We start from the raw sequence: 15535 nt of genomic DNA, 5'->3' as shown, positions 1-15535 counted from the left end.
TATTCTCGTCCAGAGGAACCAGGAGGAACCTCCAACTCAGCTATAGTGTTCAGTGGGCACTGTGTGATCACAGCATAACCACTGAATCCCCCTTTTTGCTGTGCAACAGGCTTAGGGTTTTTGACCTGAACCCACAATTTTCCACGCTGGCAGTCCACCAGAGGCTCCAGCCTGTCAAGCAGGTCTTGGCCAATGAGTAGTGGCTCTGTTTTAAACCTAGAGATGTAAACAGGATGCACCACATTCATTGGCCCGAACCTAAGTGCCACCCACACTCGGTGTGTGATCCTGGCATGATCCTGGGTATAGCTGGAAATATCTATCTTACACGGTTCTACCTTAAGTCTGATGCCTTTTCCTTTCGCTACTCGTTTGAGCTCGCTGAGTAGATCGGCTGACATCAAACTAATTTCAGCCCCAGTGTCAATCAGTGCTTCTCTATCTAAGACGTTTTCAAGAGAAACCTTGATATCAATACGCCTTGCTTTGCCTTTCTGGCTGAGATTCCCTAAGAATTGTTGGAAGCCTGCCTTTTCTTTGACTTCAGGGGCGGGGTCAGCGCCCAACTCAGAGTCACAGCCTTCTTCCAGGCAGGAACCCTCCCACCCAATCAGATAGACTGAGGGAGGGGCTTGGGACGGATCCCCGCCTCCTCCAGTGGTCCCCCTAAGCTCATTCACACTTCCGGCATTCGGTGCGGAAGGTTTACCCTGTCCTGATCTCTCAGGCAGGGCTTGTTCAAGCCTGGCCAGGCGGGCTGCAGTCGACTCCCTTCGTCCAGTCTTATGACATTACTCATGAATTAAATTGATAATAACTTGTGTTGAGGTACAATTGAATTCTCGAGACGGAATGTAGAACATGGGGTATACTTATCCACTGTGTATGGATTTGGAATTTCCCGGCACGAACACCAAACCAGCTGACAGGCTCTGTTGCAGCCTCTGTTCCAGCGGTTGTCCAATGGGCGTTGTCCCGGCGTCCTCTGGCTACCGGCCAACAAGTCAAGGTGCAGCTCGAAGTAGGACGGGCGGAGGAATCTGACTGCGGCGCGCAGGGCAGTCGTTGCTCCGAGGGGATCTAGCAGCAGTCCGGCTGGCTGGTAGAAAGTCTCTATGCACAGAGTGTGACCGCGAGTCCTCACAAGTCACTCTTGTGCCTGGGAAGAAGCTGGTTCGTTCCCGGTCCAGCACTGCTTCTGAATAAGCTATTCAGGTTGTCGACGAGGGTCCAACTGTAGGGTCCAACTGTCCAACACAAACACAATCTGTGGCGTTTAGCGTGACATAGTCTTGCAGGCATCGTGCTGTCTCACTGCAATACTATACCGCTGGAGGAAACAGTCCATCTGGCCATGAAACTCATTTGAACGTCTAGCTACAGCAACTAACAATATCATGATTTATTCAGGATGTGTGGAATCAGCACGTCCCGGAGACAGCTTCCGAAATCGTGAGCATTCTCTGGTGGTGTCCTGCAGGGTGCCTGTGGGCGTGTGTTGGTGGTATAGTGGTGAGCATAGCTGTCTTCCAAGCAGTTGACCCGGGTTCGATTCCCGGCCATTGGTTTCAAATGCTGTCATGAGCCTTGGATTGTGACTAGCAAAGCGAAGCCTTTTGAAAGAGCTAAAGCACTGCAAAACGGAATTGAAGGAGAATCTTACAGGGGATTCTGAGCGGTGTCTGCATACACGCAGTCCGATACGGGTGCTGAAAGCTTGAGCTGCTCTCAATGTCATGCTGCCTTTCCCCGGAGTAAATCTGTTACATTGAAAGAATGCTTCTCGCAGGTTCAAAAAGGGACCCTTGTTAATTAGAGAAATCAATGATTTCGAATGAATTCTGTATGCGTTAAAGGACAGCTATACACAGAAAACATGCAGGACACTGCTCATGATTTTTCCCGAGCCGAAACACAGTGCGTTTTTCCAAGCCATTTGACAAAGCCCACCCACTGAAAACTGCAGCAGATCGTGTAAAGACGTCCAACTTTGTAACTACTGCACGCACAGGAAGCAGAATAAATTCCTCTTTTCAAACTGTCAAAGGTTTGTTTTGGGAACGCCGCAGGACATCGCACAATCTCTTTTGAAGAGGGACAAACGATTTCTTATGGGGCGCAGTAAGTACTGTTACTGTCACTGCTCGATACCGACGTTGGCCTACTATACCATGTTCAGCCACCGCTAGAAAATGTACGGTTCTAGCACTAGAGCAAACAACAGGAGGGCCAACGTCGAACAGGCACACGTGTCAGACATGGAGAGCGATGAGAAAGGGATTCGAACCAATGCCTGCTGAGCACAATGGATTAGCAGTCCGTCGCCTTAACCACTCAGCCACCTTGTCGACGAAACTGGGCTGTCCGGACATGGGTTGGCGCGCTCCAGATTATCTTTTTCTTTTTTTTCCCTCGTACTCGAGGGTCATTTTCCTGTTCCACATGCGATTTCAACATTTTCCTTGGGAGATGTCAAGCCAGCAAGCCACTGCTGTGGTTCAGTGGCCAGTGTGGAGTTCAGTGGCCCTGTTGTACACAGAAAGTACATTGAGCTCCTTGGACATGAAAAGTTCCAGATAAAAGCCATTTGTCATCCTTTCTCTTGGTGTCGATGTTGCTATTGTATGTAAAGGTGGCAACTTGCTCAGCGAGCAGGCGGAGCACACACCGAATGCAGATGTGTCTGAGTGTTGTGTCCAAGTGGCTGCAAAAGGACAGTGCTCCTGGGGTGCCGTGGCTTAGTTGGTTAAAATGCCTGTCTAGTAAACAGGAGATCCTGGCTTTGAATCCCGGTGGTGCCTTCTTTGTTCTGTCTTCTCAAACAGAACTGGTCCTTACGGACAACCGCCTACGGCTAGACTTGCAAGTATTCATTTCCTGTCTTTAACGCGACTTGTTTTTCTTAAAATGGATGCAACTTGCAAAACATGAAATACAAACCTTGCTAATCAGCGCTAGCGGCTGTCAAAAAAAAAGAAGTCAGCAATGTTTTTTTTTCTTTAACCTTAACCCTGCTAACGGAGAAGAGTTAAACGACCGAGTCTATGCAGCTTAAACGGTGCGCAAGTCGGGTTCTTAGCTGAAAGGGTGGTAAATCACGCTCACCCCAGTCCTTAATCTTTTAAAGAGGATACAAAATTGAACCTAGTCGCCACATCACATGCATCCTGTTCAACGATAAAAAGGTAACATCTATCCTCGCTCCAGAGTAAATCTCACGTTGAGGGCATCTTTTTTTTCACTTTACCGTGAATCGGGCTCGACTGCACAGAGGAGAGAGCAGAGCAATGAGGTCACGGGACAGGGGAGTCACACGCTGGCGGTTTGAATACGCGGAAGATCACTGAGGGATCCACAGTATGTGGACCCTCCGTGCGCCATCAGTCCGCACTCCGGACTCTGAATCCTGCCATCCGAGTTAAGATCTCGGCGGAACCTGAGGCGCAGTTACTTCTTAAAACGTAATCTGGTGAGCATTTCTAGAATCGCACTTGAATAGATGCAGCCTTTAATGTTTTGCTAGGTTAAAATTGATGACTTCTTGTATTTCAGTAGGCAACTGCCCTCTTGATTTTGGATTTAATTTCTTTATTACAGGGGCGCTTTTATGAAGACAGAGTCATGTTCAGGTACTTTGCTTGATGGAGGAAGCTCATTTCGGACTCTGTGATCTGCTCACCTGGAAAGGTCTGCTATACTACTACAAGAGAGAAGTAGAGTCTGGAAGAAGGGACAATTTTATGATGCTTTGGAAGATAATGTTTTTTTTTCTTATACTGAAAATGAAAAGTAGTTGTTTCTTTATGGACTCAGTCTTTGGAATTTGTATATTTATATATTTCAGTGAACCCTCAGCCATTCCTTCTGTATTGTAATTCAATTTCTCTTTTAAAATTCCTTCCCCAATTCTAGGACCTGCAGTTGATGAACTCCACAATGGCTTCTATTTGAAAGTCTGTGACTGAGACCAAGTAAGTGTTCAATTTTTTATGAAACCATTATTTATTTTGGAGCAATGAGCAATTCTTATATAAATGCAATAAAATCATTATGCTCAAACTATGAGAGAGAATTTTAAGGATAATTTTATAAATCAGTCTTAGCTTGTTTCTATACACAGATGGTATTATTTATTTTCAAAGGAAACCCGCGAGGATTCCCCTGGTGTGCAAGATGTGCCTGAATACTTTTGATCAGCTTCCTGCTAAGTTGAAGAGGGCGTGTTTGAAGCACGCCACGGCAGAAGAGATCAGGATGGCCTCTCAACAGGAGAGGGAGGACATGATGAATCACCTGAAGAACGGGGTCATCGTGGATTACCACAGAATAGAGATCAAAGGACACTTTGTGGGCTTGAAATACAAAGAAAATCATGTTCTATGGTACAAGATAAATACAAAACTTAAGCTTTTATTTTAATGAGATTTATTTATAAAGCATAAGCAATCATTTATTACATTAATATATGTGAAAATAACATTTTAGCATCATACGTTTAGTATATTTAGTTCCTAATGCTGAAAGAAATGATCATAGAACATGACATCTAACCTTACCTGCGGTGTTTTTAATCCCTATTGCTCAATGCACGGTGAAAGCATTGCATACATATGTCTGACAATGAGGACAATGGGCCCCTGAGACAGTCATTTACCTGTTTCACAAATGATCGTATTTTACTAGAGATTCTGTTTGTGATTCAGATGTGCATTCGGACAGCAATCCCTTTCAAGAAATGATACGTTCTGGATGAGGTCAAAGGTGCTGGAACATTGTATTTAGGATGTGTTTGCAGAGACTGTGTGTCTCCTGCTTCAACGCAGTGATAAATAGATGTGCTCCTGTAATTCATTGGTACATGCCCAGGGCAGTAAGCAGTCTGAGGATTTATATCCAGATGGCATAGAGCAGTGAAGCAGTGAAGTAGTGCAACACACTGGATCATTATATTATTAGAATCTATTCTACTTACATTATTACATTATACACAATTTGAGTTCATTTTAAAAAGTAAAAGGTAATGAAAGGAATGCATTATCATAAGAAAGATAATACCGATATGCATGTGATAATCATCCTTATATCATGTAGTGCGTCATTTGGACATTTTGTGGGATTGAAATACAAAGAAAATCATGTTCTATGGTACAAGATAAATACAAAACTTAAGCTTTAATTTAAATTAAATTTGTTTATAAAGCATAAGCAATCATTTATTACATTAATATATGTGAAAATAACATTTTAGCATCATATTATTACATACAAGTCTCTAGCTTCAACACAGTGATATATATATATATGCTCAGTGATTTATTGGTACATGCCCGGGTCAATAATCAGAATGAGGATTTATTTCCAGACGGGCTACAGGTAGTGTTGTGAAATACTTCAACACACTGGATCGCAGATTTAGACCCCCTGCACTTTTACTCCTTAAAAACCAAAGAAATGAAGATATGTAGCAATCACATTGCAACAGGGGTGACAGTGACTTAATGCTTATACTAGTGGACTTCTGGTACCTTTAGGGTATGGTGTTCCCTGAAGGGCTCTCAAACCCCGCATTTCAGATGCCTAGCTGTTTCGCTGATGTGTTGCACCTCAGAATCACTTTTAAACCTTACCTCTGGTATCTTTAATCCCTATTGCTCAACGCATGGTGAAAGTATTGCATAAATGTGTCTGAAAATGAGCAATGGGCACCTGAGAGACTCATTTGCCTGTTTCACAAATGATCATATTTGACTAGAGATTCTGTTTGGGATTCAGTTGTGCATTCTGACAGCAATCCCTTTCAAAAAACGATACATTCTGGATGAGGTTAAAGGTGCAGGAACACTGTATTTAGGATGTGTTTGCACTTATTCTGTGTCTCTAGCTTCAACACAGCGATATATGTATATGCTCACTGATTTTTTGGTACATGCCCAGGGCAATAATCATTATGAGGATTTATTTCCAGATGTGCTAGGGGTAGTGTTGTGAAATACTTCAACACACTGGATCGCAGGTTTAAACCGCCTGCACTCTTACTCCTTAAAAACCAACAAATGCAGATATGTAGCAATCATATTGTAGCAGACACTCATTTGCCTGTTTCACAAATGATCATATTTTACTAGAGATTCTGTTTGGGATCCGGATGTGCATTCTGACAGCAATCTCCTTATCGCGGCTTTGCCCTTCTTGCCTCTTTGGACAATATCTCCATCTTGTGGTCATTGTTGGTAATGTCTAGACAACATCTCCATCTTATGGTCGTTGTTGGTAATGTCTTCTTATGCCCTTTTTTATTTTAATTCTCTATTAGTTGATTCTAGAATCTCTACAATGGAGATGAAAACATCAGTTTTATAGCAGACAATATGACATTATTTATAGTCCAATTAGAAACTTATTACCCTGTTTTTAACATAATAACAAATTAAAATTGATTAAAACTAAGTTTGGAACACCAGGGAACATAACAAATGATTTTTAGGAAAACCATGAGGTTCTCTGTGTCCAATGCCTGCAAGGGGAGAAAGCTAGAATCCTTTGATTTTTTCAAAATTTGAAAATAAACATCATATAACAACAGCTTTCATTCCTAGGAGTGAAAAATAACCATTTTTGAAGACATAGTAGTTTCTAAAACACTACAATAAAGTTAAAAACATCAGTTTTATATGACATTATTTTTAGTGAAATTAGTCATTTTTTGCACTATTTTTAATAAAATATCTAATTAAAAGTGATTAAAATTAAGTTTGGAACAACAAGGAACACAAAAAAAAAGATTTTTAGGAAAACCATGAGGTCCTCTGTGCCCGATGCCTGCAAGGGGAGAAAGCTAGAATCCTAAAAAAAGTTATCAATTCTAGAGCCTAAGAGGAAAACAAGACAAATGTATATCTCCAAATAATTTTATGTGCTTCAGAAGAGCCCAGGAAAGTTTTTTGCATACATGAAACCACGCCCATTTGCACATAAGCAGACATGGTTGCACACACGACTGCATGAAAGCACACGTGCATGCGAAGTCATCCTGTTGAGCATTTGAAAAGCCGCACCACGCCGCACTTGAAATAGCTCTTACATTAGTGGTAGACGCAGGAATCGCCTTTTTATTTACGCTCTTACCAATGCGATGGAAAGCAAAACAAAGCAAAGCAGAGCAAAACAAAACGAACAAACGAAAACCCTCACGTCCCGCACTTGCATATAACGCCGTTACGTGCCCAAGCGGTATTGTACGTCATCCTAGCACTGCACCCCGGGGCGTAAGGTATATGGGAACGAGCACACGCCACGAATCGTCTCGAATCACTCCCTACAGCTGTAAGGCGCCTTGAAGCCTGCACCCCCAACATTCTTCTTTGCGCATCTGTGAAAGGTAAACTCTTGAGCAAACTCTGAACCAGCTCTAAGGAAACTAATCTGATTAGACGTTACTTTGACTCATCTTTTTACTCTCAGTGCTGGATTGCTCAAACTCCAGCTAGGGTTAGGTTTAACATTCCCACACTACTTAGACACTTTGTTTACGCTCAGTGCTGGATTTTGGGAACTTCAGGACGAGTGGGAATTTTCTCCTATCTGTCAATTCTGTTTTGTTTTGGAGACTCTTGGCTGCCTATATTGTACAGTGCAGCGTGAAGGAAACATTTTCCAAAACTGTGTCAGCTCAAAAGTTGTAAGAGAACCTCTCCAGCTGCTTTACCTCTCTTCATTTTTGTCATTTAATGTGACAATCGATGTATAACTGGAGCCTCACATATGCAAATGGTGAGGCTCCAGTTCGACACCACTTTACAGTATATGACAAAAGCATGGCAGACTGTGCCGGACCAGCTGGTAACTTCCGCTTATTTTGACCATATTAAACATTGGAAATCTTCCCACTTGCATTTGTGACACTTGATTTTGGCTCCACCTAAGACACTCTTAAATCTTCAAACACTTTTCTCTTCTCCCACAACACTCTTGTCTGTCGGGACTGTGTGGCAGCGTTGCAGGACAACCCATCTCACCACGGAAAGGAACCTAACAGCTTTGGTAAGAGAGGAGAAAAGGACATGGCCCATACGGGGTTCGAACCCGTGACCTTGGCATTATTAGCACCACGCGCTAACCAACTGAGCTAGCCGGCCTCAGGACAGTGCCCCTCTCTGTGCTGCAAAAAATCGAACTCAGGGAATTTCTTTTGTCCTCCTTTGAATAGAAAGCCATGTAATTCAGTGTACGGGCTTTCTCATGCAGTTTCATGGTTTCACAGCATTATTCAGCTGATTTTAAATGTACCTAAAGGAGAAACATTATTGAAGACCATCAATTACCAAGAGCTTTTGTCAAAGGTTTTGGTGGTCATTTTTAATGACCACAGAGCACTATGACCTCGGTTTTACATCTCATCCAAAAGACAGCGCCCTTTTACAACACAGCTTCTCCGTCACTATATTGGGAGATTGGGACCCGCACAGACCTCAGGGTGAGCGCCTCCCCGCTGGCCCCATTAACACCACTTCCAGCCGGAAGCTTTGTTTTTCCCTGTAGCTCACCCTATCCAGGTACTGACCTGGCTCACACCTGCTTAGCTTCAGTGGGTTTTCAGTTGAGAGTTGCAAAAGATGGGATGCAAGTGATGGAGCCGTTTGCTGCAAAAGCCACTGCATTGGCCAGGAATCGAAACCAAGCCTCCTGCATGGCAGGCGAGAGTTCTAACAATGAACCACCAATGCTCAATGCCTGTACCTTCAAAAAAGACGCTTTTTTGGTGCTGTGTGCAAAAAGCGTCGACATCTACTTCCAGCTGCAAAATGCCATCCGCGGACGCTGTGAATTTATTTATTTAGACACCGCTCAGAATCCCCTGTAAGATTCTCCTTCAATTCCGTTTTGCAGTGCTTTAGCTTTTTCAAAAGGCTTCGCTTGTCACAATCCAAGGCTTGTGACAGCATTTGAAAACACTTGCCACTGTGTTGGCCGGGAATCGAATCCGGGTCAACTGCTTGGAAGGTAGCTATGCTCACCACTATACCACCAACACATGCCTGGGGGAGCCCTCCAGGACACCACCAGAGAATGCTCACGATTTCAGAAGCTGTCTCCGGGACGTGCTGATTCCACACATCCTGAATAAATCATGTTATTGTTAGTTGCTGTAGCTAGACGTTCAAATGAGTTTCATGGCCAGATGGACTGTTTCCTCAAGTGGTATAGTATTGCAGTAAGACAGCACGATGCCTGCAAGACTATGTCACGCTAAACGCCACAGATTGAGTTTGTCCGTTCGTGTCAGTCGTCCTGCAGCCACGGGAAGTGGGACACAAACATGCTGCAATGCTTTCAAGACATTAGGATTTGTTTGTGCAACATCCGAGAAGAGTACTTGTGGCTTGAATGTGACTGAGCAAGGTGTTTAAAGACAGAGACTGAAAACTGTTAAAGGATGAGTCAAAGTAACGTCTAATCGGATTAGTTTCCTTAGAGCTGGTTCAGAGTTTGCTCAAGAGTTTACCTTTCACAGATGCGCAAAGAAGAATGTTGGGGGTGCACGCTTCAAGGCGCCTTACAGCTGTAGGGAGTGATTTCAGACGATTCGTGGCGTGTGCTCATTCCCATATACCGTACGCCCCGGGGTGCAGTGCTAGGATGACGTACAATACTGCTTGGACACGTAACGGCGTTATATGCAAGTGCGGGACGTGAGGGTTTTGCGTTTGTTCGTTTTGTTTTGCTCTGCTTTGCTTTGTTTTGCTTTCCATCGCGTTGGTAAGAGCGTAAATAAAAAGGCGATTCCTGTGTCGACCACTAATGTAAGAGCTATTTCAAGTGCGCCGTGGTGCGGCTTTTCAAATGCTTAACAGGATGATTTTGCATGCACGCGTGCTTTCATGCAGTCGTGTGTGCAACCATGTCTGCTTACGTGCAAACGGGCGTGGTTTCATGTATGCAAAAAACTTTCCTGGGCTCTTCTGAAGCACATAAAATTATTTGGAGATATACATTTGTCTTATTTTCCTCTTAGGCTCTAGAATTGATAACTTTTTTTTCATTTTTGGCATTTTTCATCATTTTCCAGAAAGTGGTTGCAAGCCCGATATCATGCGAAGAAACTTCAGGATTCGGGGATCAGTCAATGGATTTTCTTCAAAGTTGGATTTTTGCACTCTGTGGACCAAGAGATGTTGTTCTATAATGTTTTTTTTTTTCAAATTTAAAAATATCATTTTTTCATGGAGCTTTGAATGGGATGGATTCACCCTCCTTTAGCCAGGACAGAGCTCCAGGAGCCTGGGTAGGATTCTAGCTTTCTCCCCTTGCAGGCACCTGGCACAGAAGACAATATTTTTTTCCTTAAAATCTTTTTTTTTTGTGTTCCTTGTTGTTCCAAACTTAATTTTAATCACTTTTAATTAGAGATTTTATTAAAAATAGTGCAATAAATGACTAATTTCATAAAAATTAATGTAATATAAAACGGATGTTTTCAACTTTATTGTAATTAATAATAATAATTGCTTACACTTATATAGCGCTTTTCTGGACACTCCACTCAAAGCGCTTTACAGGTAATGGGGTCTCCCCTCCACCACCAATGTGCAGCATCCACCTGGATGATGCGACGGCAGCCATAGTGCGCCAGAACGCTCACCACACATCAGCTATTAGTGGGGAGGAGAGCAGAGAGTAATGAAGCCAATTCATAGATGGGGATTATTAGGAGGCCATGATTGGTTAAGGCCAACGGGAAATTTGGCCAGGACGCCGGGGTTACACCCCTACTCTTTTCGAGAAACGCCCTGGGATTTTTAATGACCACAGAGAGTCAGGACCTCAGTTTTACGTCTCATCCGAAGGACGGCACCTGTTTACAGTATAGTGTCCCCATCACTATACTGGGCCATTAGGACCCACGTGGACCACAGGGTGAGCGCCCCCTGCTGGCCCCACTTAGTGAAAAACAGCAGCAACCTTAGTTTTTCCCAGGAGGTCTCCCATCCAGGTACTGACCAGGCTCACACCTGCTTAGCTTCAGTGGGTTGCCAGTTGTGAGTTGCAGGGTGATATGGCTGCTGGCTAGTGTAGTGTTTTAGAAACTAATATGTCTTCAAAAATTGTTGTTTTTCACTCCTATGAATGAAAACTGTTGTTATATGATGTTTTTTTTTCAAATTTTAAATGATCATTTTTTCATGGAGCTTTGAAGGGGATGGATTCACCCTCCTTTAGCCAGGACAGAGCTCCAGGAGCCTGGGTAGGATTCTAGCTTTCTCCCCTTGCAGGCACCTGGCACAGAAGACCATTTTTTTCCATAAAATCTTTTTTTTTTGTGTTCCTTGTTGCTCCAAACTTAATTCTATTCACTTTTAATTAGAGATTATATTAAAAATAGTGCAATAAATGACTAATTTCACTAAAAATACTAAAAGTAATATAAAACGGATGTTTTTAACTTTATTGTAGTGTTTTAGAAACTAATATGTCTTCAAAAATGGTTATTTTTCACTCCTAGAAATGAAAGCTGTTGTTATATGATGTTTATTTTCAAATTTTGAAAAAGCAAAGGATTCTAGCTTTCTCCCCTTGCAGGCATCGGACACAGAGAACCTCATGGTTTTCCTAAAAATCATTTTTTATGTTCCCTGGTGTTCCAAACTTAGTTTTAATCAATTTTAATTTGTTATGTTACAAACAGGGTAATAAAGTCTTAATTGGACTATAACTAATGTCATATTGTCTGCTACAAAACTGATATTTTCAGCTCTATTGTAGAGATTCTAGAATCAATAAAGAATTGAAATAAAAAAGGGCATAAGAAGACATTACCAACAACGACCACATGATGGAGATATTGTCTAGACATTACCAACAACGACCACAAGATGGAGATATTGTCTAGACATTACCAACAACGACCAGAAGATGGAGATATTTTCCAAAGAGGCAAGAGGGGCAAAGCTGCGATAAGGTAAAATCATTTTTTGAAAGAGATTGTTGTCAGAATGCACATCCGTATCCCAAACAGAATCTCTAGTAAAATATGATCATTTGTGAAACAGGCAAATGAGTGTCAGCTACAATATGATTGCTACATATCTGCATTTGTTGGTATTTAAGGAGTAAGAGTGCAGGTTTAAACCTGCGTTCCAGTGTGTTGAAGAATTTCACAACACTACCTCTAGCACATATGGAAATAAATCCTCATAATGATTATTGCCCAGGGCATGTACCAAAAAATCAGTGAGCATATATATATATATATCACTGGGTTGAAGCTAGAAACACAGAATAACTGCAAACACATCCTAAATACAGTGTTCCAGCACCTTTGACCTCATCCAGAACGTATCATTTCTTGAAAGGGATTGCTGTCCGAATGCACATCTGAATCCCAAACAGAATCTCTAGTAAAATACGATCATTTGTGAAACAGGCAAATGACTGTCTCAGGGGCCCATTTCTCATTGTCAGACACATGTATGCAATGCTTTCACTGTGCATTGAGCAATAGGGATCAAAAACACCGCAGGTAAGGTTAGAAGGAATGTTCTATGATCATTTCTTTCAGCATTAGGGACTAAATATACTAAACGTATGATGCTAAAATGTTATTTTTACATATATTAATGTAATAAATGATTGCTTATGCTTTATAAACAAATCTAATTATAATAAAAGCTTAAGTTTTGTATTTATCTTGTACCATAGAACATGATTTTCTTTGTATTTCAAGCCCACAAAGTGTCCAAATGATGCACCTTTGACCTCATCCAGAACGTATCATTTCTTGAAAGGGATTGCTGTCCGAATGCACATCTGAATCCCAAACAGAATCTCTAGTAAAATACGATCATTTGTAAAACAGGCAAATGACTGTCTCAGGGGCCCATTTCTCATTGTCAGACACATGTATGCAATGCTTTCACTGTGCATTGAGCAATAGGGATCAAAAACAGAATGGAAACAGACGAGGATGGGATTTGAACCCATGCGTACAAAGCACAATAGATTAGCAATCCATCGCCTTAACCACTCGGCCACCTCATCAACAAAACTGGGCTGTCCCAACTGGGTTGGCGTGCTCCAGATGATCTTTTTCTTTTTTTTCCCTCATACTCGAGGGTCATTTTCCTGTTCCACATGCGATTTCAACATTTTCCTTGGGAGATGTCAAGCCAGCAAGCCACTGCTGTGGTTCAGTGGCCAGCGTGGAGTTCAGTGGCCCTGTTGTACACAGAAAGCACATTGAGCTCCTTGGACATGAAAAGTTCCAGATAAAAGCCATTTGTCATCCTTTCTCTTGGTGTCGATGTTGCTATTGTATGTAAAGGTGGCAACTTGCTCAGCGAGCAGGCGGAGCACACACCGAATGCAGATGTGGCTGAGTGGTGTGTCCAAGTGGCTGCAAAAGGACAGCACTCCCGGGGCGCTGTGGCTTAGTTGGTTAAAGCGCCTGTCTAGTAAACAGGCGGCCCTGGGTCTGAATCCCAGTGGATAACCACCTACGGCTAGACTTAATTAAATGCAAGTATTCATTTCCTGTCTTTAACATGACTTGTTTTTCTTAAAATGGATGCAAGTTGCAAAACATGAAATACAAACCTTGCTAATCAGCGCTAGCAGCTGGCAAAAAAAAAAGAAGTCAGCAATGTTTTTTTTCTTTAACCTTAACCCTGCTAATGGAGAAGAGTTAAACGACCGAGTCTATGCAGCTTAAACGGTGCGCACGTCGGGTTCTTAGCTGAAAGGGTGGTAAATCACGCTCACCCCAGTCCTTAATCTTTTAAAGAGGATACAAAATTGAACCTAGTCGCCACATCACATACATCCTGTTCAATGATAAAAAGGTAACATCTATCCTCGCTCCAGAGTAAATCTCACGTTGAGGGCATATTTTTTTTCACTTTACCGTGAATCGGGCTCGGCTGCACAGAGGAGAGAGCAGAGCAATGAGGTCACGGGGACAGGGGAGTCACACGCTGGCTGTTTGAACACGCGGAAGATCACTGAGGGATCCACAGTATATGGACCCTCCGTGCGCAATCAGTCCGCACTCCGGACTCTGAATCCTGCCATCCGAGTTAAGATCTCGGCAGAACCTGAAGCGCAGTTCCTTCTTAAAACGTAATCTGGTGAGCATTTCTAGAATCGTACTTGTATAGATGCAGCCTTTAATGTGTTGCTAGGTTAAAATTGATGACTTCTTGTATTTCAGTAGGCAACTGCCCTCTTGATTTCAGATTGAATTTCTTTATTACAGGGGCGCTTTTATGATGACAGAGTCATGTTCAGGTACTTTGCTTGATGGAGGAAGCTCATTTCGGACTCTGTGATCTTCTCACCTGGAAAGGTCTGCTGTACTACTACAAGAGAGAAGTAGAGTCTGGAGGAAGGGACAATTTTATGATGCTTTGGAAGGTAATGTTTTTTTTTTCTTTGAAATCGAAATGAATCAGAATATCAGTGCAAAAGACAAACTCTTGGTTTGGTTTAAAGAGATATGGTTTTAAAACAGACAAAATGTAGAAAACAGGTGTTTCTCACTTTTGGAAAAGAATGGACCGGGGGTATTTTACTAGTTGCAGTGCTGAGCTCACCGGGTTGCAGTCCTGCAGTGTTGCACCAGGGTCAGTGGTGCAATGGATAACACGTCTGACTACGGATCAGGAGATTGTAGGTTCGACTTCTGCCTGGCTCGGGTCGTTTTTAAACGCATCAGGCTACTCCCTAAGTAGCCTGTGCTACTTACTGTATTGTAATCGTACCCAGTAAGAGATTTCCTTCATGTAAATGAACTGCACCTGACAGCTTTAGAAAAACACCTGGGCTCAGTACGGTGCTGAGAGCTCAGCGTTGCTGTTGTTCTAATTTGTACGCACTGCATCGGCTATGAACCCGAACTTTTCAATTATTCCGATCAGTAAGTCAACACGTAGTCCACATGGAAGGTAGAAATATTCTCTTGTCTGTCTCTTGTTTGTATAGAACTGAATGTTCCTGACAATGTACTGTTAGTTTTAATTGAAGAACGGCATTTGTGTTCAAATATACCAGACAAGTTTACGTAACTGCTCATGCGACACTCAGTTGTAATTAGTCAAGAAATAAAGTCGAACAACAGCTGCGGGTTTGATTCTGAACGTATGAGATTGCGGCGCCTTTTACTTCCATTGACAAATGATAGAGATTCGAAGAGAGATCCTTCAGACCAGCAAGCAAACCCACGGCTATTTCGGTTTTCTATCTAGGCAATGTTGGTGTCTGCAATAGCATACATGAAAGCGTGATGCAATTTCTGTGGCTACATTTGTTGCACGTCATGCACAGTAAGAGTGTTTCTAACACCAAATAAAAAGTCAACAATTAGCGATCACGCCTTCTCCTCAGTTAACCCACTGAAACCCTTGCTGTTAACAGTTCTTTACTGCGTGCTTTACGAGCACCTACATATCGTGTCGGTTCTTTCAGCTTTATTCATTGGGTTTTCAAAGGCATAAGTAGAGCACCAGAGGTGCGAACGCAGAATGTGTGGTAATCTGAGGAACTG

General features: G+C 42.5%; 1 non-coding gene across 1 annotated transcript; it reads right to left on the bottom strand.

Moving 5' to 3' along the window:
• Nucleotides 1-8959: 8959 nt before the first annotated feature.
• Nucleotides 8960-9031, bottom strand: trnag-ucc (transfer RNA glycine (anticodon UCC)). The gene has a single exon. It is a non-coding gene; the product is annotated as a tRNA-Gly (tRNA).
• Between the last annotated feature and the right edge of the window lie 6504 nt (nucleotides 9032-15535).

This window comes from Lepisosteus oculatus, unplaced genomic scaffold (assembly GCF_040954835.1).
Source record: "Lepisosteus oculatus isolate fLepOcu1 unplaced genomic scaffold, fLepOcu1.hap2 HAP2_SCAFFOLD_239, whole genome shotgun sequence".
Taxonomy (NCBI): domain Eukaryota; kingdom Metazoa; phylum Chordata; class Actinopteri; order Semionotiformes; family Lepisosteidae; genus Lepisosteus; species Lepisosteus oculatus.
This window is presented reverse-complemented; position numbering and strand designations above follow the sequence as displayed.